A 26,917-nucleotide genomic window follows, 5' to 3' on the forward strand; every position below is an offset into this window, starting at 1 on the left:
TGGTGTGCAGATTCCCACCGCTGCCCCTATACGCAGATTAAAGGGAGAGTGGAGGAAAACACACACACACACACACACACACACACACACACACACTTTCTCCCTCACTAATATACACACACACACACACACACACATTCACCTGCGCACACACTCGGTGAGGCAGCTTTTGCTCTCCAAGCCTTTTTTTCCTTTATCAGTGCAAGTGGGGTAAAGTCATTATGCATATTAATTTTACGCATATTTAGAATTAGTTCTCGGGCGTTAAGTGGTTTTGACAGTATTTTTCTAAACATGTGAGTTCGGAGGTGCAGCTTCTTTAGATTTAATTTAACAGTGATGTAGAGGAATGTGTGCATGTAGGTGTGTGTGTGTGTGTGTGTGTGTGTGTGTGTGTGTGTGTGTGTGTGTGTGTGTGTGTGTGTGTGTGTGTGTGTGTGTGTACAGACGAGTGTTTGCATAATGATCCTTCCCTTATGCCGCCGCAGCTTCTTGGGGCTCTCAGCATGCCAGCTGTTATCCCCTGCTGAGAGACTGCACATACACACACACACACACACACACACACACACACACACACACACACACACACACACACACACACTCACATGCTACACCTACACACTCACATGTCACACCCTCTCTGTTTCAACATTATCAGTCAGCGGTGCACTTCCGTGTCTTCCTGCAGGACTCTCTCCGAGTGAACTGTGTGTGTGTGTGTGTGTGTGTGTGTGTGTGTGTGTGTGTGTGTGTGTGTGTGTGTGTGTGTGTGTGTGTGTGTGTGTGTGTGTGTGTGTGTGTGTGTGTGTGTGTGTGTGTGTGTGTGTGTGTGTGTGTGTGTGTGTGTGTGTGTGTGTGTGTGTGTGCGTGTGTGTGACAGTGTGAGCCCTGTGTGATCTCTGTGTTCTCTCTCTCTCTCTCTCTCTCCGCTCTCCTCCGATACACTCTGTTCCCAAGCCACACCATTAGCGACACACTGGACCCTCAGAAATAAATAAAAAAAACTACTCCCGACTGCAGAACCCAAAAGAAGCTTTTACTGGCATGCTCCGCTCCGCTCCATTAGAAACATTTAAACTTATTTTTGTGAGCCTGACAGATTTTTCCTTTTTAAATCCTGGATTCTGCACGCAGCCTTCCACACAGAGTACGGGTTGTTTCCTCTTTCTCTGCATTTAAAAGCACTGGAATCGGGGTTTCCAGTAAAAAATGTGGGTTAGGACCTAGAGTTGCAAAATTCCGTGAATATTCAAAGTTGGAAACTTTCCATGGAAATTAACGGGAATTAACGGGAATATACGGGAATAAACGGGAATATACAGGAATATACGGGAATTAACGGGAATGAACTGGAAATGTTGTGGGTAATTTATACTAACTGTATTTACCTTGTCATATACAGACATAAATATAAACATTTTGTTTTGTCATAGGCTGATTTGAGCCCTGAGGAAACTTTGGGCACTTGACTATATGCTTCTGCATCGTTGTGTCATTCTTAACATAGGTCTTTGCACAGTATTTGCAAATGTACACAGCCTTTCCTTCTACATTGGATGGGGTGAAATGTCTCCACACATGAGAGAGTGCACGTGGCATTGTTCTGTAGAATAAGATGAGAAAAAAGTTTGTAAAAAAACACTAATGCAATGCCAGAGATATAAATAGTTAGCCAAACAATTGGAATCGTCTGTAAACATATTTACAATTGATGGATAAATGAATGGAAATAGGCTAGATGAACAGATGAACAATCCTCAATCAACATGCTAATATATTTTCCCCAGTAATATCATTGAAACTTACCTGACTAGTCCTTCACACTACAGCAGGCCTCAATAGTGCTGTAGAGTGAAGGATGCTGGGAGTTATCTGTGCATGTGATGGAAGAATGCACAGTGGAGGGTTGAAACTCAACGTGCAGCGTGTGCTGCATTCCATACATCTTTAAAATAGAGTTTTGAATGATGTTTTTATTGCTCAGCGTTTAATTTGCGTATTTATTTATTTTTTTCAAAATTCATAAAATTCCCGAACTAAACTTACCATGGAAAGTTTCCGGAAATTTACAAGAAACTTTCCGCCCCTTTGCAAACCTATTAGATCCCCCGGTATGACTCTTAGGCCCATTTTTCTTCCACCGTAACCTGTAATATAAGAATTTTAATTCTGTTTTAAAATAGTAATGACCAATCTCTAAGATTTTACAGCATGAATTATTGTCGAATAGCTGAAAAAGGTTTTTGATTAAATTAGTTTTGGACAGAAAACTTGATTTGATAACATTTTGTGATTTTATTCTCTGCAATTTAATTTTGAAGCTTCAAAAACAGGTTCCCAGGTGATTGACAACCCGACGCCGCGCTGACAGACACGATGAAGTAACAATAAAACAGCGACTCTGACAAAAGTAATTTAGGGGCTTTACAGTGGAGGATTATCCGGCTCGTGTAGTTTTTGAGCCGGTGCGAGTTGTTTTTCAGACACTTACGAGCAGGAATAGGCAGCAAACGGATTAATCTGGAGGAATTAAAAACGAGCTCTGATATCCACGACGCTGCTGACTGACTGCAGACAGGACTGATATCACGGGGAAAGAGACAGGGAGAGAAAGAAATGTGTCTTTTGGCAGAAACTCGAAAAACACACCCACTGGTTTGAGTGGCTACTTAATACAACTACTACTACTGCTAATACTAAATTGATCCCAGTGGTTTGTTCTTGAATCAGTAGAAGGATGGGATCATTATACTGAGCTGCTGTATCAGATGAAAGTAGATAAAGATGAATAAATTCAAAATTCAAAACCATCAACACATGCTGCACTATCCTTTGATATTGTTTTCAAGATATGTGTTTTCTTTGCACAGACAGAATACATTTCCCTTCTGGATTAATAAAGTATCCATCTATCTATCATCTACCTACAAGCTGACAAAATGAGGATAAAAAGGAAAAATACAATAATTAAAAACATACATAAGGACACATGATGACAGTTGGGGTGAAGCTTTAAAAAGACGAAAAGTTAAGTATTTTTACTTTTTTCAGTGTCCATCCGTTGATTTGTTTGTAGCCGCTGTTTTTATTTCTTAAATTTGGTCAAATCAAAGTTGTGCACATTCATTCAATCTGTTCCTCCTGACGCCGCTCGCCCTCTGTCTCTCTCTCACTTGCACCAACACACAAGCATTGTCATCGGAAACATCTGTAAACTCACAGAGGCAAACAACAACATCTGGTCTTTTCAAAAACAATTGCAAAGACTAAAACGTTTTTATTTGCGTTTCCAGCAACGAAGTGAGAACTGATCACATTTTCAACGGATTTTAATTTCGGAAGTGAACTGACGAACTTCACGTCTTGTGATCGGCTCGTTCCGATGATACAGATGCAGTCGCTCGTTAGATTAGGAACAGGTAACATGTTCCAGTGCAGCAGCTGCAGCCTGCAATAGGTGCTGCTTAGTATTCTGTCCTACTTTGTGTCTTTCCTTTGTGTCTTTCCTTTTCAAATCCTGCACTGAGAAAGAAAATCTGTTGTTTTTTTCCCGTCTCCTTGATAAATTTGTATTTGTTGCCGGGAGAATGTTTCTGGTTATGTGCCACTGAAGCATCGGAACGACACAATAAGAGCCGAGGCATCGATAAACCTCCGACAGCCTAATCCACAGTTGATTTAGTTAAGACTATTGAGCTATTGAATCTGGCTGCGGCACAACAAAGCTGTATTCCAAGATGAATTCATAAAGCCGCTTGTTAGAAATGCAGCAGGTAAGAGTGTTTTTGGTTTCTTTCTTTTCTCCTCCCTTCTTCCCTTTCTTTCATTTCTCTTTCTTTTTGTCACTGCACCCGTGGGACGATTATCGGCCGAGATAAATGAGACACTCACTGGGAGACCTTTACTTTTTGGCAAATTTAAAAAAAAGCAGTAGGAGTTTCTCTCTCTTTCTTTCTCTCTCTCTTTCTCTCTTTCTCTCTTCCTCTCGTTCTCCATTTCCTGTCCCTGTCCTCTTCCAGCACCGAGCTGTGTAACAAGAGGCTGATGGAATCACGGAGGGTCAGACTCTCACGCTAAGATCAATGTAACATGACAGGGGGCTTTTTGGCCAGGTATTTATAGACTGGCCTACAGCATTATGGTTTCTCTCTCACACACACTGACACTTCATTATCAGAAGCAAATCAAGTAACTGTCACGTTCCTGGCGTGTGTGTGTGTGTGTGTGCATGTGTGTGTGTGTGTGTGTGTGTGTGTGTGTGTGTGTGTGTGTGTGTGGTCAGGGATGTAGCGGAGCCAGTCAAGGAAAGTGGAAAAGAATGTTAGTGTCTCTCAGTTGCTTTTTCAGGCGGACCTTGGTCACACAGAGCATGTACTCAGGTGTGTGTGTCCGTGTGTGTGTGTGTGTCCGTGTGTGTGTGTGTGTGTGTGTGTGTGTGTGTGTGTGTGAGAGAGAGTGTGTGTACATGTGCAGATATCTTTGTGAGGACAATTTTGAGCCTAGAACTTACAAAGTGAGTCCTCCCTCACTTTTAGGGTTTGGGTTAAGATAAGGTTTAGGTTTGGCTAAATTAAGGGTAAGATAAGGTAAGGGTAAGGGGCAAGGGGCAAGGGAATGCATACAAGTCAAGTCAATTCTTATTTATATGGGACGTATAAAACAATTACCGTTGACCAAAGTGCTGAACAGGCTCGAAATGAAAATGAAAGAATATAAAAATAAACATAAAAAACAGAGGATAAATAGAAAATAGAAAAATCAATTAAATGTTAAACATCATGAATAATTGAGGATTAAAATATTGCACGACTGCAGATATAATCAAGGTCTCAAACTCGTCTTGGATTAAAAACCAGTGAGAAGAGAAGTCTCTATGCCAATTAGTGTCCTCACTAAGATAGAAGTACAAGTGTGTATGTGCGTGTAAATATATATATATATATATTTATATTAATAAGGACTATTGGGGCATTTATAAGTCAACAATAGCCACCTGGCTAATAGTTGTTCTCTGGTTTATCTGGACCAACCATCTGCCGGTAAATGTCATTTAAAGAGCAAATTTAGGAAGAAAATTGCTGGAAGAACGAGTAAGACTCCACTCAGCTAAACTCTATTTATAAACCTGAGGGCGCTGATTGGACAGTGCACGGTTAGTCTCCTCTTCATTGGTTAGGAACACATGAAAGAGTCAGAGCGCACGCACGCTCGAACACGGGCGAAAACGTGCGTGAGCCAGCGGACATGCGCAGCTAGCACCACTAGCTTAGGCATGCATGTCGTCTAATTAACATCCAACCCCCGAGCTGTAGCGTACAGTACAGACTAACAATAAATTCATCCTCTCTCTCTCTCTCTCTCTCTCTCTCTCTCTCTCTCTCTCTCTCTCTCTCTCTCTCTCTCTCTCTCTCTCTCTCTCTCTCTCTCTCTCACACACACACACACACACACACACACACACATGCACAAACTCTCTCTCTCACACACACACCTCCACTAATCCGCTATGTGTTTGCTGAGAGGCATTCCCCTTTCCTACCTCCTCCTCCTCCTCTTCCTTTCTTGCTCCCATCTCTTCTTCCCCTTCATCACTCCCCTATTAATACACACACACACACACACACACACACACACACACACACACACACACACACACACACACACACACACACACACACACACACACACACACACTAACATCCACCTCCAAACCCGCCTTAAGAGAAAAGACTTTTATGACTTAGGAGTCTTAACACTTTTTTGCGGGGTGGCTTAGGGGTGTAAAGGCGTGCGTGTGTGTGTATGTGTGTGTGTGTAACACTGTTAACGTGTGTGTTACAAATACACAACCGCAGTTAAATGTGCCAGTGTTTGTGGCCTGGTGGTTGTGTATATTCCTGTGTATATGATCGTGTGTGTGTGTGTGTGTGTGATGGGAGGAGATGGGGGCTGTTTAGGCTTCAGGGTTTAGAAGGATACAGGCGAGAGAGGAGAGGAAAAGAGGGAGAAGCTGCAGTGTGTTTGTGTACGTGCGTGCGCGTGTGCGAGAGGCAGCAACGCCGGAGAAACAGCAGCGCTAGCACTGCTTAATTAATCAACATCAAAAGACGGCATTAAAAATGAATGGAACCCGAAGCAACAGTTTGGCTAAAGTGAATTATTCAGGCGTGGAGCTTACCCCGCTGCCCAACATTCTATTAAGAACTGAAATCGTGTTTTTTTTTTCTTTCCTCCTTCTCTTGCCCCCATTTAGTCTCTGTTTGTAGCGGGCCTGCAAAGTTTGCAGCCGAGGATCAATGCACGCTTTCGCCGAGGGAATTTTTCGGCAAACAACTCTCAGTCCACTTTTTTCCGGCTCCTCTGTCTGAGCGGAATGCCATTAGTCTCACCGCTGACCACAGTTACGGGCCCTTAGTTCCAAATTAAGGCTCTATTCCTTTTTCAATTAATTGTATTCGAGGAAGTGGTTTCCAATTAAATGAAAAAGTCGCTGAACTCTGAGATGAGGAGATCTTTAACCTAAGTGAAAAATCCATTCTCCTTTCAATTATTTAACTGTAATTTGAATATCTAGCCCGATCACATCGAATTAAAACTGAGATAATACACATTTTAATAATGTATCCAGCGCTGTGTACTGTCCATCATGAGTCATGATTGTTAAGGGGGAGGGAGATAGCCGTCAGGCATCCAGCAGCTTCTCTATCAATTTTGTACCTAAGCTTAATTAATGTAGTATTCTCAATTCATTATTTAACATTGTCATCAGATAAATTCAACAGGCCTGCTGCGACTGGAAATCTATATCTGCTTGTTGCCAAATCCAACATCGTCCTTCAGACAGCAGAAAAATAAGTGAATGTTGAATTTTGACGACAACTTCTCGACAACTTCACTAATAAGCTGAGATCCTTGTGTAGCTTGTGTTCCTGGTGTGCGTCTGTTCACTCTACAGCTGGTCTGTCGGGTTCTGGTTCTCACTTCCTGTCATGGGATCGTCATATTCAGAAATCAGAAGATTTGAATATGTTTACAGCCTCTAATGTTCAGTAACCAAATAACTTTCCTCAAATCGCTGCAGCTCCTCTTTTCAGCCTCTGTCTGAAACACTTTGTAAGACCCTCCTTCTGATAAAACCCACTCTACTGATATTGTTCAACAACATGTGCAGGAAAGGTTTATCTCCATTCTCACTGTACCTGGTTATGCTTGAGCTTCTAGCCATGAATTATGCAGATGTTGGGGTATGATGACATTGCATGACATAACGATCACGCGGAAGTACGGGCCGTACCATTGACAAGGTGTTTTAGGTGTTTTCAGTCAGGCAGAGAAGATCCCATTACCACAGACTTTTCAACTTTGCAGAGCCTATTCATACACATAAAAACTATATAACACGCTAGAGGAAAATAAAAACTCGAAAGCATCATATGTCTCATGTCAGCCGGGTGCAGGCATCAGTGTCGAGGGGAGTGCAGAGGAGAGGACAAGATGGAGAAGTGGGGTGTCAGAGGAGATTTGGGGGAGATGAAGGAGAGGAAAATGAGGAGAGAGCTGGGAGCTAAAGCAGCAGGACTCGAGTCCGAGTGCCAGTCGCATCAAAACCAAGCATGAATCTTATTTCTATAGAACGGGCTCAGTGGCTGCAGCTGGAGCCGCATTTTCGTAAAATGTACTTTCATTTTTTGGATCTAAGACGCGTCTCTACCAAAACATCTCCGCTATGCAGCATCTTACTTGTAAATGTTTAATTAAACCACTGCTTAGCACCAAGTAGCTGCGAGAGAGAGAGAGAGAGAAAGAGAGGGGGGGAGAGAGAGATAGGTTGACGGCACAGCCAAACTGAGGGTTTGAAAAACCCCTCTGAGCATTTTATATTTATCTTTCTGTGTGTCTGTGTGTGTGTGTGTGTGTGTGTGTATGTGTGTGTGTGTGTGTGTGTGTGTGTGTGTGTGTGTGTGTGTGTGTGTGTGTGTGTTGGTTTTATCAAAGTCCCATCTTACTTACATATTTTTATCTTATTTTGCGCATTTTGTGATATGAAAGTCGACTCAAAGGAAACCATACTGTACCATAAGACACACACATATGGGAAACCGGTGACTGGAAGAAAGTAAGGTTCATATTCATGCACACACACACTAACACACAGACACACACAGACACACACATTCACACACAGACTTGCAATTGTGTGTGTGAGCTCCAGGGACACACTTTGGTTATTAACAGGATAGAGACATCTGGAACAACAGTCTGGGTCTGTATTTTTGGGGTCTTGTGTTTGTGTGTGCGTGTGTGCATGTATGCAATCCTGTGAGTGTGCATGAGTGTGTGTGTGTGTGTGTGTTTGTGTGTGTGTGTGTTTGTGTGTGTGTGTGTGTGTGTGTGTGTGTGTGTGTGTGTGTGTGTGTGTGTGTGTGTGTGTGTGTGTATGCTGCTGCCTTTTACTCAGCAGTCGACGAGATGAGTTCACCCTCTCCCCTGAGTGAAAAAATGGAAAACCATGGCGGTGTGAGTGTGTGTGTGTGTGTGTGTGTGTGTCTGTGTGTGTGTGTGTGTGTGTTCGTGCACTATATGCATCTACACTTTTGCAGCCGAGAAGTGTGTGTGTGTGTGGTGAAAGGAAAGGCTGCAGGCTTTATGTGCGAGAGTGTGTTTCTTTTCTGTTTCTCCCTCAGCGAATGCCTATTTCTAGATCGGTTTGAGGGTCAAGGTTTGGCCACCGGTGGAGAAAAGCTGTGTTCCCATTTAAAAGGAAGAAAAAAAAAAAGCTCTCGCTCTCTCCTCACAATGAAAAGAAGACCAAACACACATCATCCTCTTAAAGCCTTAACCCTTGCTCTGCCGTGCAGCGGCTCGCAGCTCAGATCCTCCCCAGACCAAAGTGCTGCAGCGCCTACAGATCCCGGAGAAAATAAAGGAGATAAAACATCAAATCCTGACGTTCTGACATTTTACTGACCATCGAGTCAAATGGTTGAAATTCAATTCAAACGCTTTTTGTTTGTTCGATCAGGCCCGAGGCAGCAAATGTAGTTGACGTAGTTTGACTTCATCGTGGAGAACGTTTCGATGTACATAAAGATGGACGATATGAAAGCTTCTCCCCAAAATAAGCCATATCATCTTGATCGACCCCTGGTGGCTGACTGTAGTATAGTTCATAAACCCCTGTTCATTCTTGTTAACACATGGGTCAAACTAAAAAAGTCAAAATACCATATTAATTTCAGGCTGTTTTCATCAATGATATTTATGCGATTGTTCATTTTTCTCATTAGTTTGATATAACGACGGGATGAAACAAGAAGTGTGGCCCCCCTGGTGGCTGACTGCAGTATAGGTCATAAGATGTATGCTCAAGTGAAACCTCTTGATTGACAGCTGAGACTGATCTGCCATTGGTCGAGCAGGTGTGCAGGCGGGACCCCGATACTGTGACTCCACTCCGAGATCGCTACTGCTCAGACTCCCAATGACGTCACCATCTCAAAATTGCAAGATCGGCCATATTCAGATTATTTAGGCGTCCTTATTGTCGGAGGAAGTGGAGACACATGGCAAAAAACATCAACATCAACGAACTGGAAGATCACTCCTTCTTCTGCCCCAGTCTTAAACCTCAGCAGTGTTTAAGTAGAATGTTCCATCTTCATGATTCATTCATAGAATATAATTCAGCAGAATAGTTTTTAAGAACCTCCTCAACGTGAGTAATGAACTATTTATCATCACCAGCTGTATGTAAACTCACCTTGCTCTGCTGGATGAGGAGTTCCTCCGCGTGAAGCGAGCGTCATGATCACGGGTGACTCACGCTCTGACTCACTGGTGAACATTCGCTTTAAATCCATTACGCTGTGAAAAGAAAACATGTGTGCAGCATCCGAGACGTCAGCAGCAGGTTTTCTGGAGGGAATTCTGAAAGCCTGGGTCTCCGCATTTATCCAGACAGATGCATTTATCCAGAGACCTACTCCTTAGTGATGTGAAGTGTGTGAATAACCTTTGTAGAGCACATGTTTGATCTGAAGAGGAATAGTCAATCAGATACAGGGAGTTACCCATATGTTATCCTTCAAAAATACATTTGATTTTAATTTCTAAAAGTAGAAAGAGACCAAATAGAGCAGGGACAAAATTCTGATTGCAAATGGCAGTGAAAATAAACATTGTTTTTATTGTTATTTGTTGCTGAAGCTCAAAATGTGACTTTGCCCTGATTAACTGTCCACAGTGATCTTGTCGTCTGTTTGGCACCGGATGAAACAAATTTGGTGACTGTGGGGAGCCTGGCTGAAGTAGAGAGTGAAACCTACCTGAGCAAGAGCTTTACCAACAAGCAGGCCTTCAAACCAGCGTGTATTTAACAAAAATATGGTGATTTTGAGCTGCTACCTTCAGCTAATTGGAGGTTTTCACTCCGATTGTTTGAAGAATAATTCTGCAGAAACTAATTTGGACATAAAACAGTTTTGTCTGTTAGACGAAGTCCAACTATTAGTTTTCATGATTTCACAAAACCTCATATATCGGCTTTGACGCAGGAAACTATCCCATATTATATTTGTTAAAATGCTAAAAAAAAAAACAGTCTCAGCAGAATTTAAATTACAGATATTCCGTTTTTGACAGTTTGAAGTGTAACAAAAATAATTGGCCCCCATTTCCTTCTCAGTGGCGTCACCTGAAATATATTTTGAATAGAAATAATTGATGGCGACATGTTCGGGGAAAAAAGTCCAGAATCCTGAAAATGGAAAAGTCACACATGATTCAATCTAACCCAATTAGAGTAAGCAGTACTGGTTTTAATGGGATGCATTTCCTGGCATTAGTCAAGTTAAAAGTATTGGATATAGGTTTATATAATTTGATTTGTCGTTTCAAACCTGTGTGTTGTATAGTTGCCTTTAATTATCAAACTTTTGGTAAATCCATGATAGTTTATTTATTTATTTATTCTTAAGACTCCTGTGCAAACATCAGGCCTCAGTAAACTTTTTACCTAAAGCTAAGTAACAGTATCTGGTAGCTGAAAATCCAGATATTCCTTCAGGAGTCGGTAGAAACCAAAAACAAAGCACAAACCTGACTCCAAATAAATGTTGCTCCAGGTCTCAAAGATAAAATATATGACTATTTTCTAACAGATGTGCAACATTACTTTATGTAAATTTTACCATTTGAAAATATGTTGGCGTCTACAACCAAATCTCCAAAAAAAATCTGTTTTTGCAGGTTTAATATCCGCCGACAGAACGCTGACAACGAATTCTTCACTTTATTGATCTGTCCCTTATGATGTATCACTCTGGCCACCTGCGAGCAAAGTGTGAATTATGTAACACCCATTTATACAGATAAATATCCAGTGTACATAATTAATCTGCAAACCAAGGGAAGTTCGCTTCCTAATTAAATCTCCACTTATTAACTTTCATCTCCCAACACCATTAGGAGAAGTTGAGGAAAAAAATAAATCTGAATACTAAGAAGCTTTCATGCAGTATTTAAATGTCACTGACAGATGAGAAATATTTTTTAGAAAACATCTGTCATGGACTCAAATCTGCTGAAACATTCCGTGCTGTAGTTCCACATTGATCCCGGCCACGTCGACACCAAATGGCAGCGTCGCCCTCAACAAGCCACGACTTCCTGCCGCGTGTTTGCAGAACGCCAGGGGATCCGCGGCATCCAGATGTGTTCCCCAACTGTGAATTTTAATGGCATATTCAGCTGCAGCCTCCATCACGGCTCAGCCTTCTGCCGGCGGGAAAAAAATACAGGGAAGAAAGATGGAGGGTCCTTTTGATAACGCTCATTCAGAAGCCAGTCGGTGATTTGCATTGACTCTGTGGTGATGGATGGAGCGAGACGAGTGTGTGAAAAAACATTACTGCGGGACATCTTCGCACAATTTGACTCCCAACACCCCCCACCCCCTACTCTGCACCCGTAGTGCGAGCATACTCCAACTACAGGGGGGGGAAATAAGCTCCCTACACACAACAGTAAGTTCTGAGATGTATGAAAGACGTCTACCATCAACAAAAGTAGCTCCAGGCCAGGTTGAAATCATCACCAAGATTGACTAATGTTTATGGATTTCTTGAGTGTGTGTGAGTGTGTGAGTGTGTGTGAGTGTGTGAGTGTGTGAGTGTGTGTCTGCGGGATATCTGTGACTATTTCTGAAGAAAAAAGGAGCGAGACGGAGGAAGAGAGACTCGGAGAGAGCAGCAGCTGAGCCTCTGTGGAGTTGTTTTGGTCATGGTGCTTGAGCACTCTGATTAATGCTCATAGAGAGACACCAGATGGAGAGAGAGAACGAGAGAAAGAGCATGCGAGAGAGAGAGAATGAAAGGGTAGAGTAGGAATATTTGGGGAGAAGAAGAGTCCCCTGGAAGGAGATGATCAGAGATGAGGGAGATGGAGAGAAAAGGACGGATGGAGGCGAGAGGTTCGGGGGCAAAAGAAAGGTTTCAACCGAGCACATGGAGATGATTAGAAAAAACGAGAGAAAAGAAGAGAAACTGAATTCAAATAAAGAGGAATATTCTGTAGTGCTTGATGTTTGCAGAGGTTCTGTACTGACCAGTCATCACTCATTCGTCTGCAGTGAAAATCACTTCAAGTGGCCGGTTGTGGTTTATTTTCTGGTCGTCCATCCATCCATCCACTAGAATGAGATATATATATCAAGAACACCTTATGGTAATTTCTTCAGCTGTGTCTAATGTAAATCTGAAAACACCAACGGTGGCAACTTGCACGTTCACGACAACGGCAACAACTGATTCTCCAGTTTTACGTTCCGAGTCGAACAAACCTTTAACAGGTTTCAGGCTTCACACGTCGTATGTGTACTGTTAAGAGCCCAGTGTTGAATTGATGCCATTTCAACAAGTGATGTGTTCCATAACATAAATAAACTTTGGATAAACAGGCGCCCGGCGGCTTGGAATCAGTCGAGCTTTACTGAACTTTGAATAAACAGGTGAACAGCTGTTTGTGCAGCAGCTTCAGGGTTCTGCAGACTGAGTCGGCCACTTTTCCAGTTTCAGATAGAAAAGCTGAAACCAGTATCACCACAGACCAAACAGGCAGGTTTAGAACAGGCACTGCTCTGGTATAAGTTCATCAGACTTTGCCTCATAAATCATTATAATCCTTAAAAGTGGAATTATTCTCCTCCACAGTTCTTGGGTTACTCGGTTTTACCCTCTTAGAATAATGGTGGATCATCGAACAGTAACATTTGTATGATATGAATATACAATCTCACTAGAAAAGGGTTTTAAATGTTGCTCCAAAACTGAACTCTCTTCACCTCGGTGTAAAAACGATTCTAATAACTTTTTAGGAGCCTGAACCTCCTGAGCTCTCCGCAGCCTGTGATGAGGAACCCGCTCCTGCTCAGCTCTCTGGGACTGTCTCTGAAACTGTGTTGTGTGATGTCAGGCGCTGCTCAGCGATGTCGGGACGTCACAATGAAGCTGCTGATGCTGATTACTGCAGGATTCACTGATTAATTCATGTTATGCAATGCAAATATAGGCCCCGAGCTAGATTCCAGAGGGTGACTGCCTGCACTCTGCACAACGGCTGGTATTAGCTTAAACCATACACCCCCCCCCCCGCCCCCCCCCCTCACCTGTCTTCAGAAAAACAATCACCAGAAGCTGTTCTCCCTTCAGTTTGCTTTCTTTTCTCTTTCCTCTACTTTCTTCTCTTTGCTTTTCTTCTCTTTTTTACTTTGGTACCCTGATTCTGCTGTCTGGAGGAAAAGCATTACTCACAGCAGGCGATCCAGCCTCCAGCTCCGGCATCAGCAGTCACTCAGCTGAATCGGGTGGGGGAGGCTAAACCCTTGTGCACATTTTGAAAGAAGCGAGCAGAGGCCAGAGAGCGCCTGATATATTTTTTTGGGGTGGGTGGTGGGGATGTGATTTGTTCTCTCTGGTGATTTATTCGGTCAGTTTTTTTAGTTTACTTGTGACAGGAATTACCCGCAAATAAAAAAAATAATTGCAACAAAAGTTTTCATTAAAGGCTTTTTCAAGGGCCGAGAGTATTCAGGCCGCCTTTTGTCCCCCCCCACCCCCCCAACACCCACCACCACAACACCCCTGCTTGTGAATACAATTCATCACGAACGCCTGAAGGCAACATCTGGCACAGGCGCCCGTTTGGAATCAAGGATGAACGGATTCAGATTCTGTGTTTTTTCATGTCTGCTGTTCGCTGACAAGACACATTTCTGATTAAATAATTCTAATAAAACAGAATTTCTCCCAAACCGCTCATAAGATAAAACACAAAGGTCAATTTCACTTTATTATTCTTGTTGACAAGCACATTTCTACCGAATATTCAACGCTATGACTTAACTGAACTTAAAGAAAAGCTGTGACTATATTTCACATTTAGTCACCTAAAGGAACACACGTGGATATAAACTGTGACTCGACTGGTTGGATCAGGCAAATAACCGTGAGTCACTACCTCTGGTTTAAAAGATCCTCACATGAAAGTTTGCCTGAGCGAACTTTTTGAGCATGACTCTACAAAAAGGCTACAAAGGCGTTCATTATCTTACCAAGCCGGGGAACAAGCCCGGAGAATAATCTTTTGGTGAAGAGGGTATAGTTGGAGATGTAACGTTTGCAGAGGAGAGACTTTTGAAAGAGGCAGAGAAGAGAGAGAAGAAGAAAGAGAGAGAAGAAGAAGAAGAAAAAGGGCGGAGGGGGTGGAATTTTGGGAGATCAGTGGCAGGGAAGAAGATGAGAAGATGAGAAAAAAGGGGATTGGGCCGGTTTTGGGTGCAGTGGGATTACTCCAAGATGTGGTGAGTGGGAGACAGGAATACAGAAAGACTGAGAGAAGGCAGCGCTGCTTTCTGATTCCAGCTAAGAAGCCAAATCCTCCTGGTGTTATTGCAATTCAGGAGATACAGTTCCCTAAATATTGAGCACATGCAATGGAAAAAACATGGGAGATCCAGGCTGTTTCAAGGAAAATGTATTAAAGCATGGTTTTTGTTTCAGGGTTAAGGTTTTAGCGATTTAGCTGCAACTAAAAGTACTGTGCTCACGGATAAACCCACCAAACTATTTACGTTTGGGAATTAACATTCGATTTTTTTTGTTTAACTTGGTTAAATACGAGAGGACCAAATACTGACTGTAAGTAGGAGGTGGTTAGAAAGTCAAGCTTCCACCTACACTTCTCCTTGGGAGGTTTCCCAGTGCTATAAGGGAACGGTATGCTAAGTAGTTTGTCGGATCATCAAACAGCATTTGAACCCCCCCCCTCACTACCATATGTTTCTTGGGGCTGCTGCCAACAATTTACTTACTTTCTGTAAACCGGAGGAAAACATAAGTCCAGGATTAAGCTGCCAGTAAACTCCGATAGCTTCGGAAACGCCGACGTTAACACGGGTCATTTTACATTTTCCGGTGACAAAAAGAAACAGTGCTGTTGTTTCTCTGGTGAAGAGAATCTCAGCTCAGAATCTGTTAGTTGTAGGTTTTTATTTTTTGGGTTCTTTTGCACCTTGGCAATCGGCAATGAAATTGAATTGCAAGTGAGTGACAGAAAGAGAGATTGACAGCAAAAGAAATGGGCGAAACAGGAGAGGGAACGCTGAGGAGGGCGAGTGATGGAGATGAGAGCGGAGAGATGGAGGCAGAGAGGGAGGGGGGGGGGGTGAGTGGAGGAGGAGAAGCTCGGTGTGAGAGTCGTTGACCTTCACTCCATGCATCCAGAACCACGTACAGCATTTAGCACATATGGCGCCATCTGACTGTGTGTGTGTGTGTGTGAATGAATGTTAGTATGTGCACACATGCTTCCATATGTCTGTCTTTGATTTACATGCTAATGTTTACTTGTGTGGATGTGTGTGTGTGTGTGTGTGTGTGTGTGTGTGTGTGTGTGTGTGTGTGTGTGTGTGTGTGTGTGTGTGTGTGTGTGTGTGTGTGTGTGTGTGTGTGTGTGTGTGTGTGTGTGTGTGTGTGTGTGTGTGTGGCTATGCCTGCAAATACAGTGTGTATCTTAATTGGACTCCATTCAAGTGTTTAATTACTCGTTAGAGATGCTGCAAAGCAATCTATACAGCAGCTTTTCCTCCGGTCGCCTCCTCTGCGACTCCAAACCCCCCCGAGGCTCCAGCGCTCCGACCCAAAACTACAGGGATTATTTCACCTCCTCAATCGGGATCAACCCGCTCGTATTGGACGAAGATTCTCGGGGCAGCGAGACGAGTTAATAAGTCAGTCAGTCAGTCGGTCAGTCAGTCGGCTTGACACCCGGCCAGTTTGTTCATGTGTAAGATTAGCAGTCAGTCAGTCACACAGCCGGCCACGCTTTCACCCAGTTTCCCAGGTGGTCAGTAAATGAGCAGTCAGTCAGTGGACCAGTCAGCTACGTGATGGTGTTGTCACCCTGTCAATCACTCCATCGGTTCATCTGTCAGACTGTCAATCAGAGGATGAACAGAAAAACCAATAAACCCTTGATTTTTTACAGCAAATCTGCAATTGCAAGACAAGAACAGAGAAAACATTCATCAGTAAAATACCACAAAACAGGGACAAATGCAAATGACCTATATGTATTTGCATAATAAATAATAAAGTGGTCTTTTTTGTGTTTGAATCAGGAGAAGAATCCTCCCGTTTGTCCTGAGGAAACTTGAAACAGTCTTTGTCTGAAATCAGTCACTCACTATTCCCCTACTTCATCATATAGATACTTCTATATTATATAAGATTATATAGATTATATAGTGGTTGTACACTATTTTTTATGGTGAATTATGGGAAACAATCAGTGCACTATATAGGGTGTAAACAACTTTCCTGAACATTGGGACAATGCTACAAAATGGCAGACTCACTCTGTCGCTGGTATCTGGTATCATGAATATTGTTCGGCTCCGTAACTCGGCTCCGCTCGGGATAAAGTTGTTGGTAAAATATCCGCTGGAGGTTTTATGGAAATATACAAGTGAAACTTTCCAAAAGAAAGAAACTTTTTCTTTCCCTTGACAAACTCTCGGTGGCCATGTTGATTTACAGCCAAAAGTGTGTCAGAAAAAAAGTCATGAAACCGAAAGATAAAATCTGAAGACTATTGATAGAATGAAAAATAAATCATCCGCCTCTTTAAACATTGACTCTGTGGCTTCGTGACATTTCTCCCTTGTCCCCGTGTTGAGAGATCTTGCTTGGACATCAGCCATCAGCTCCTTCCCACTCCACAACCTTGTCGATACCAAACAGCCCGTCTCTCTTTACGCCGGCGTCGGTGCCAAAGCATCAGAGAACCAGCCGGCTGATACCGGCGTCTCATGCAGCCTGTCTGTCAGCCTGTCAGACGCAGCACGTGGGCCCGGGCTCTCATCCTGTCTGTCTGACTAACTTGTCCTTCTTGTCCATCCATCACCGGCTGTGTGTCACTCTATCCATCTCATTTTTGGGTCTGTACCGTCTCCTACTTTAGTTTCCACAACACCAAGGTGCCAATTACCCTTCCAGGGGGGTCTGGAGGGTATTTTTCCCAACAAGGTTTGTTATGTTAATTCGGTCTGTGGGTGTCGGGTTGTATGACGGGAATCATGTTTGTGTCTGACAGTTTGTTTGTGTGTGTGTTTGTGTGCACGAGTTTGCCAGGCATTGGCGCAGGCGGCGGCGACGAGTCCGCAGGGGGTCCGCATGTTTCCCGTCTTGACGGAAAAACATAATAACCTTTCAGATGTGCTGAATGTCACCGCGGTGATCCATGGGCTACATTATGCCGAGTGACAGATGTGGAGCTTGTCACAGCCACACAACTTGAGCGTTGGCAATGTGAGCTTGTGGTGTGGTGTTGAGGGTTTGTTTGTCATGCTTTGTTGCGTACGTACAGAACAACACACGTGTGTTACCTTTTTCTGTTTGTTGTGTTCACCCCGAACGTTGGAGAAGCTGATATTCATAATTAAACACATCTTAACGAGGGTATACATTGCACTGCATGTGTTCATGTATGGATTAGATACATGTGTCAATACGTCTCCGTGTGCCTGTGCCCTGGTGTGTTACATGCAGGTGTGTGTGTCTCAGTGTGTGATTGTGTAGAAGGCGGGAACGTATTTACTTTGCCCCACATTCTGAGGCATCGGCAGCAAGGCAGTGAATCACAGGCAGAGACGACAGCAAGAGAAAGGAAAACCTCATGCTGAGAGAAAAGCATCTAAAGAGTCTTAGCGAGAGGAAGATGTGAGTGTGTGAGTGTGTGTGTGTGTGTGTGAGTGCGTGTGTGTGTGTGTTGATGGGGAGGAGGGATGTCATTTTTAACATTCAAACAAAAATGAGAAGAGAGCATGAGGCTTGATGGGGGGGATAAAAATACGTTCAAAGGAAGAGGGGGGAGGGGGGTTAAGACAGAGAACGAGATCAAGGACGAGAAGACAGAGAAGGAAAGAGAATCAAAACGACTGCAAAGAGGAAACAGTATCACGATGTCAAAAGACGCTGCCGCACACCTGGAGGGGAAGTGGGAGGCGGAGCAAAGGGGGAAGGAGAGCGAGGAAATGAAGCTGAGGTGAGAGCGGTGAGAGAGGAGAGGAGCTAAAGACAGATTGAAGACGGAGAGATAGAAGCCGGGAGTGATGTGGAGATGATTGAAGAGACACTGAGAGTGACTGAAGCTGCCGAGTGAGACACGGGCTACTTAGAAACACACACACACACACACACACACACACACACACACACACACACACACACACATACACACACAAACACACACACACACACATCAGGAAGCTGCGGGTTCTTTCTGCCAAAAAGCTAAACGAGGTGAAATTGTTCGCATTTCAGAGGAGGAACGGGAAATCTACAGTTTCAAAGGTTCCACATTTCCACTTGGCCAGCAGCACCTGCACGGAGAGGTGATCGTTGTGGGAGTTTTTTCTGTTTCTCATGTAAATAAGAGGATGATGATTAACACAGCACAAAGGTATCGCCCACTGAGCCCAATGCAAAAAACTAGAATCTTCCCAACTTTTGCCTTGAATTGGAAAAGCAGAGATGAATCAGATGTTTCAAACTGAAAGTTAATCCACATCTGAGTCATCTGCCTTTTTCTTCTCGACTCCTCTTCCGAAGAAAGTGGAGTGATCTGTTGAATAAACAGTCCGTTTAGTGGAAGTTTCTTCCAACAGAAGGAGAACTTTGATTTCCCTGGTCAACTTGAATGTGTGTCTTCCTTTTCCTTTACCTTTGGATTCTCAGTTTAAAGGTCACATTCGGTGTTTCTCGACAAAATACTCCGACAAACTGTGTTGAGCGCATTTTCCTCCTCATAAATTATTTGCTTTTTGATTAGATAGATAGATAGATAGATAGATGGATACTTTATTAATCCCGCGGGAAATTCAGATCATCCAGTAGCTTATACAGTTAACACTTATACAGTTAACACTTAAACACCTCACTGACATACATACATAAATCACATACGGAGAATATATATACATATACAGGAATGGGATGTAATGATGTGATAGTGTCAGTGTCCAGTAGGGAAGTGTTCTTGTGCTGCTGGAGTGGAAAGTACAATAAAATATATATATATATAAAACAACAAAAATATATATATAAATCTGGATTTGTTCACAGCCACATTACCCTACTCACAGTCTTCTTATTCACTGTCTCCCAAAAGCTCGCTACAAATTCAAATATGCAGTGTTTTAATCTAAATGCACCAAAAGCTAACTTACCCATTTTCCCAATTTGTTACCATGCACGTTAAAAACAAAACATGATGTTGCCCACCTGACCACTAAATGGGCTGTAGTCTGGTTCCCATGACGAGAGTCTTTGTCGCACAAAACATTGCATCATTGCAAACGTGACTGTGGAGAGCATCTCCTGTTTCACTTGACCCATCTTTGTAAGAAAAAACTCTTTCTCTGACTGACATCCCGTGTACCCGGGCTTTCACTCTGCTGGATGCACGCCGCATTACCAAGTGCGACGGGGGGGAGATCAAGTGAGGCTGGAGAAAAAGGAGGAAGTTATGCATGGAGGGGGGAGAGAGGAGGGCGACGGAGAGAGAGAGAGAGAGAGAGAGAGAGAATGGAGGGAGAGAGCATCCTTTGATGTTTGTTCGCTGATCCAGTGTTTAGGACACAAGCAGGTAAACATCCGAGGCTTCTCCGTCGTCAGGCTCCTGGAGGCTTTGATCACGACCACGCTGAGAGATGGTGTTGATGACTCAGTGGAGCCTGAATACTAAAGAGAGGCCCACTACACACACCGTTATTACTGTACACACAGATACTTCTACATCTACAGTGTGTTAATGCAGCAAACACACACACACACACTCGCTATACACACACACACTCTCCTCTCTTAATCTTTCATTTCAACTTTTGAACTCCTCCATTTCTATCTGCTTTTCCACCCGGACGTGCGCACACACACAAAACCACAAAAACCTTTTAACACCGGCTCTTCACCGCTGATTGGGGCGCGAGCCTCCGAACGAGCCTTTTACGTCCAGATGAGAGCGAGCAGCCGAAAGGCAGAGTGCTTCAGCCGCATCTGGATAACCTCAGCAGGCAATTCAATCCCAGTGAACGGGTGAGGAGAATCTGAGAGACATCGGGGGGGATTAAGGAACGAGGCGAGCCATCATATCACATTGCAGAGACGGTGTTAAATAAAGAAATGGCTTCGAGCTGCGGAACAAGACACTAAAAACAAACATGCACTTCAACAACACTAGTATTTTGGAGACTTCTGCATGGAGACACGACTAAGACCTGAGAGCAGAAAGTTTTGAACATCCGTCCTTCTTTCCATTCTGAACCTAATCGTCAAGTTTTTCCTACTTTGGGCAGATTTAAGTGTGAAAATGATATTGACTGTCAATACCCCAGAGATACAAAAAGCTATTTCTCACTGGAAACGAAAGATAATCAAGTTTTATCACCTGAAAAATGTATATATACATTATTTCTTGTCCTGGTGGTGCAGAATGAGTCAAGGGATGAAGGGAATATTCTACTTTGCAGTAAACTACCTGAGAGGCTCTATGTGTATAGTTTTATATTACTGTACTTTATGATCCGTCAAATTATAAGGATGGGATCAGTTTTGAAGGAAGATGTTGTTTGTTGACAAATACAAACATTTGTAGTGAACATTAGTGTAGACGTTCTTCATGTGTGTTGCATTTTCTCGCATATTTTCTTTTTTGAAACTGATACTTTGAGTCACTAAAGCGTACAGTAAAAGGCCATTACAAAACTTGGGTAACAAAGATGTGCTACAGCTACCTGAACACAAACCTGCAAGATAGACGATAGAACTTTAAATGTTTTCTCTCTGCTGTCCTCATATTGTTTGGTTCATCCTTGTAAACCAGTTTGTGCAATAAAAACTTATTGAAGAGGGACAGTAACGCTCTCTGAAGGAATCAGCTCGCTAATGGTCAGCTAGCAAACGGACCACTCTGCCAAAGCCAAAGGATTGAATCGAATTTGCTCAGGTCTTAATGGTATAAAGGGTAAATACAATGGGTTGATGGCTGTTTCCAGCAAACCTATATCAACAAAACAACTATAATAAAAAGAAGGAGTGCGTACAAATCACTCCCTATTTATCATATTGTGCACCACTGTCTGCCATTTTATTCAAGTGTCTGAATTCTGAGTGTGTGAAAGTTTCCAGCAAACAGTGCCCTGAAAAATTCAACAATGGGACAAAAACCGCAGAGGTCACGGTTTCTGCAGTCGGCAACAATACCACAAAGCACAATGCGTTTCACTGCTGAGCGTCCGTTATATCGCGGAAAGGGAATGAGCCAAAAAGGGTGAGATTTCAAACCCGAACACTAACCCACTCGTATTTTGGAGCAACCAATTTTGAATAAGTTTATTTATCAAGTCGATATTTTTGGTATTTTTCTGCTGCATCTGTATAAAATTGAAGATGCCTCCCGATTACATTGCAGTTGGTGATCTCCACATTGAAATAACAACGATGTGACTTTCACAGAACTCCTACTGGATAATCCACCGACTTCACTGTGCAGAGATTTCGTCGGAGCAACTCCCTTCATAAGAAATTGTCCCTACGACAACATTTGACAGCGTGTGACACTAATGAAATTCCGTTCACCTTGACTGTATTTGGGATGGAGGCAGATTCCTCCAGTGTGTTTTTTTGAAAGGTTGAACCGATGCTTCGAGAATAAGAGAATTCCACACACACATCTTAAATTAAAAGCAGGGAAAATTATTCATACGCTGTCGTAAATTTTGACATTATCAAGAAAATGACACTTAAAGGGTAGAAGACAGTGAATATGAGTCCTGCACTGGGCACCACTATGTATTTAGGACAGCTTCTCGCTCTCCTCTGTCTGCTTCCTGCCTATCATCAGTTTTAAACAGTGCCTTCGGCTGCAGGAACCAAATATCTCTGATCTAGCATCCTGAAGGCTGAAGGTGTCGGGTTCTAACAAACTTTTCATACAATGACATTTTCTGTTTTATTGTCTTGCAACATGAGTCCAGACAAAAAAGCCGTGTTTCACTAGTTTTCACCTCTGACCACACCCACCGCTAATGTCACAGTGCACTGACACACCCAGTAATCATAAATAAGTTTATTTATTTAGCACTTTTCTTAGCAAAGTGCTTTACAAAGAAGAAACAAGCAGGACAAGACAATAGAACATGAGCCGAGAAAACAGAACAATGAGGAAGAAAGCATTATATTTATAAATAAATAGGATTAGTCCATGCAAACAAGAGCCTGTGTCAATTATCTGTTAAAGAAGGGATTTAAAAGAAGCTTCAGAATCAGTATTAATGGATAGCATAGGCCCGCTCACCCTGAGTAACAAGGGGAGACCTCGCAGCAGCATCACCAGGTCAGTAAATCTGTGAGGTATTTGGGTGCAAGGACTTTAAAGACCGCAGTTGGAACCCAAAAATATCCTTGTACTGTTTGACTGCACCAGGTTGAGAAGTTAATATGTTGAATTACTCTTAAGTTAATAGAGTTTGGACGAGGTTTGGGCGAATGGTACAAAGTTCGTGACCGTCACACCAGATGCATCCGTGGTCCCACCGGTCGTTAGGTCCAGGCAACAAAAGCACTTAGTAATAGTTATATATAAATAAACATGTTGTGTCTGAAAACTTTTTCTGGATTAAACCAGACTGTATATACTTTATTTAATGTTAACCAGATGTTGTGAGTGCCTAAAAAGTTTCATAGAAGTAAAATAGCTTAATTAAAGTATAAATAATAAATAGTCTGAGACCATTTTACTGACAGGTTTAGTCACAACATAATTGGAGTTTACAAACTAGGAAAATTAATGACATAACCTCACTGTGTTGATATAAAACATCATTTATTCATACTCAACTTTCTTTCATGATGTAATTGCTGTTGGAAATTAGTTAAATAAATAAATATTATATAAACACAGTTGCTCAGAGATGGAGCTGCGTTAGAAAGAAATACACACCAATACCTGCGGCAGTGACATCCACACACCTCACACACACACACACACACACACACACACACACACACACACACACACACACACACACACACACACACCCACACACACACACACACACACACACACACACACACACACACACACACACACACACACACACACACATACACACACACGCTAACCCACACACAAGTTCTGTGAGGAAGATACATGACGTAAGTGAGAGTGCATTCTCATGTCTTTTTTGGCCAGTGCAGTGTGTGTGTTTAATTCCAGATGACACACAGCCTTAGAGGCAGCGATGCAGGGACACACACACTCATCCACGTATGACTACACACACACACACACACACACACACACACAAACACACACACTCCAACATGTTCTGTTTAACGGCCGAGAGTGCGGTGGCGCACACCTGCACCCGCAGTTTGGTGAATTAGGAATGCAGACGGTGTCACAGGAGCAAGGAGCTGAGTAGTTTAATACAACTTAATGTATCCTGGCACATTAGACCTTTCTCAGATTGAGCATCCTCACTCATCGAGACACACACACACACACACACACACACACACACACATTTCCGTCCAAGCACACAAACACACACACACACACAGTGAATGCCCAAAGTGCTAACGCTCAGACGGTAGTCATCCATAAATGTATCAGTGCACAATCAATAGGCAAAGCACATTTGTCTCGGATGGAAACCCACAATCGTAGAAATTAAAAAGAAAGCGGAAAACTCCTCTTCCATCTGCTCTTCCTCCTCCTCCTCCTCCTCCTCCTCCTCCTCCTCCTCCTCCTCCTCTTTCTTTCCTCTGCATTTTTGCTTATTTCTGACTTTTTCGATCCCTAATTTCATGCAGTCTCATTCCCCCTCCTCCGCTCTCTGCCTCTCGCTTACTTTTGTCCTCAGTCTGCACGTATTTCCACTTTTCCCTTACCATTCCTCTCTCTGTCTCACTCCCTCTGTTCTTTCCTATCACTCCTTTTATTCTCATTCAGTGCATCTCTCCCTCTGCTCCTCTCTCTCTCCCTCTCTGCCTCTTCCCCTTTAGTTGTTAATCAGAGTTGATTGGGAGCAGAGCGAGCCGAGAGGAGCTCCCCAGTGGATCAATGCATCTAAATTATCTGCTCAAGGATCCCTTTAGAACCTGCGAAACTCGCTCTGATAGGGCACCGAAGCATGAAGGCACTCATTACATCTAACTCACTTCCTGAATTGCCCTCTGGGAGATAGATAGGACTGGCGTTATTGGGATAATTTGTCCCAAAGCTAAATATCCCACTAACCAAAAGTGCTTAGACCAAAATGTCTTCATTCGAGGCAATCAATTACTGCCAAGGTGAGGAGGAAAATGATGAATTTGTTTAAAAAGGCGTCTGTGTGTGCGCGCACGCCATCTGAGACGACGAGATTGCCCGACAACTGGCTTTGTTTATGCTCATTTGATTGCAGCCATCTTCCTGCGCCCTCAAATTTACCGAGCTCGGAGAAACAAGATTTGATAACGTGCAGCAGCTGAATTTTAAACGCGTTTCGATGTGGTACATTTGAAATCAAATTGATCGTGGCCATATGGCGAAGGGTGACGATAACGACAAATGCCAGAGGAAGTGATCGCTGCAGACGCAGACGCATGCACATGCTCGCAGAGTAATCGACACTAACTTAACACACTTGTGAATTTAAAACATATTTTAAAGCGTTTAGTGACGAATATTCAAAGTGAAACGTGAATATCTAAATCACTGTGGGTTGTTGGAGACATTTGAGGAGCGCTGTAACTAAAACATCTGAGGTATTAAATACTTTAAAGATGCCGATTCATATTGTGGCTGTAAACTTTACATTATTTAGCATATTAAGCTAAGACTGTTTTATGAATACGTCTTATGATGTCTAGTTTTAAGTATTTCATCCGAAGCCTTGTGGGGATTAGTCGTCTGTGTCACAAAGATCCATTTTTTGTTCCAAACTCTCAGTGAGCAACACTGTGACATCGACTGAAATGTTTCTTCATAACCACAAACACGGACGCTGTGAGTTGAGCTCAAATTCACCATCCTGCTGTGGAGAAATACTCGCAAGAGCATCAAATATGCACCAATGCATCGGTAGAAACACTCCCTAACTAATGCACCGCAGTCCTGTTTGACTAATTTCTGCAAAAGAGGGAAGAAAAACAGTATCAAGCTGTTTTAGAGGAGGATTTAGACTCTTTTAAAAAATGCGAGTAGGTGTTCATGACCCATTTTTAGACATTTATGTTCTCAGAGGAAGCCAGCGGGCCTGAGGCTGGGGTTCACAGACAGGGTAGACGAGTTGAAAAGTTCAATCCTTATACACAGTCGGCTTTTTCTGTTTTTTATCTTTTAATGGCATTTGCTGGCAATGACGAAAATATAGAATATCACAGGTCTCATCCTGTAGGAGAGAGCGTCTCACTCCAGCGACTTCCAGATTGTAAACACGAGTCCCGCTTCCCGTTGGCAACATTGGCACAAAACCACAAACCCTAAAGAGAGCTTGTATTATGTAGGGAAAGGAAGCAGCCATATGGTTGTAATATATCATAACTAGCAGAGGCTTTTGAAAGGAGACGGGCGGAGATGCCAACTTATGTTTCTCCATATGTTACCTGCACATGATCCCTGACTCGGTGCCAGAAGGAGGAATACGGGAAGGAAAAAAACTGCATATTCCTTCACCGCACTTCCCCTCCACAATGTGTCTATGCACTGCTCGTCTTCCTCACTAACCTCTGACCCACTTCTATTCATCACGCCGACCCCAGTTATCTGGGATGTGTACGGAACTAAGTGGACTCTTACCACAGCTGCCTGTATACACTGCTTTAGGCAATGGGATAATAATGTGTACCCTCCTCCATCACATGACCCACTTCTCCTGAGTGTCGGAGGAGTCGGCTCATTGAGGAGCTCTGACAGGAAGAAAGACTGGATCTCTAACATACTAACCTTTCCCATGATGCATGGGTAACAAAGATTGATCTTATTTTATTAAATAAGTTGGATAAATACCCTGTTCTATGTTTTTTGCAATGCACTGCAAAGACCCTCTATAATAAAACATTGGAGTAGTGCTCGGAAACAATGCGTTGAATCTCTCAGGGCTGCAGTTGTGTAGCTCTCTGTGACCTCTCAGCTTCCTGTGGAGATGTGCAAACACAGAAATGTCCAAACAGCAGTCATAATAATATTTCATATGATTGCTGTGCACAGCGTGATTGCACTAAACGGACCCTCACCGCAGTTTTCCTTATGCCGTGCAATCAGTCAGAAACTCGATATAGGTTGTAAATATTCATGTTTTTGTATGGAGGTA

At 42.9% G+C, this 26,917-nt stretch overlaps 1 protein-coding gene across 1 annotated transcript in view; it reads left to right on the forward strand.

Annotated features, from left to right (window-relative positions):
• LOC133016003 (ephrin-A2-like) overlaps positions 1-26,917 on the forward strand; it is an 80,108-nt gene that overhangs the window by 45,726 nt on the left and 7,465 nt on the right. The window lies entirely within an intron of this gene.

The sequence above is a fragment of the Limanda limanda genome, chromosome 12 (genome assembly GCF_963576545.1).
Source record: "Limanda limanda chromosome 12, fLimLim1.1, whole genome shotgun sequence".
In the NCBI taxonomy this organism is placed as follows: Eukaryota; Metazoa; Chordata; class Actinopteri; order Pleuronectiformes; family Pleuronectidae; genus Limanda; species Limanda limanda.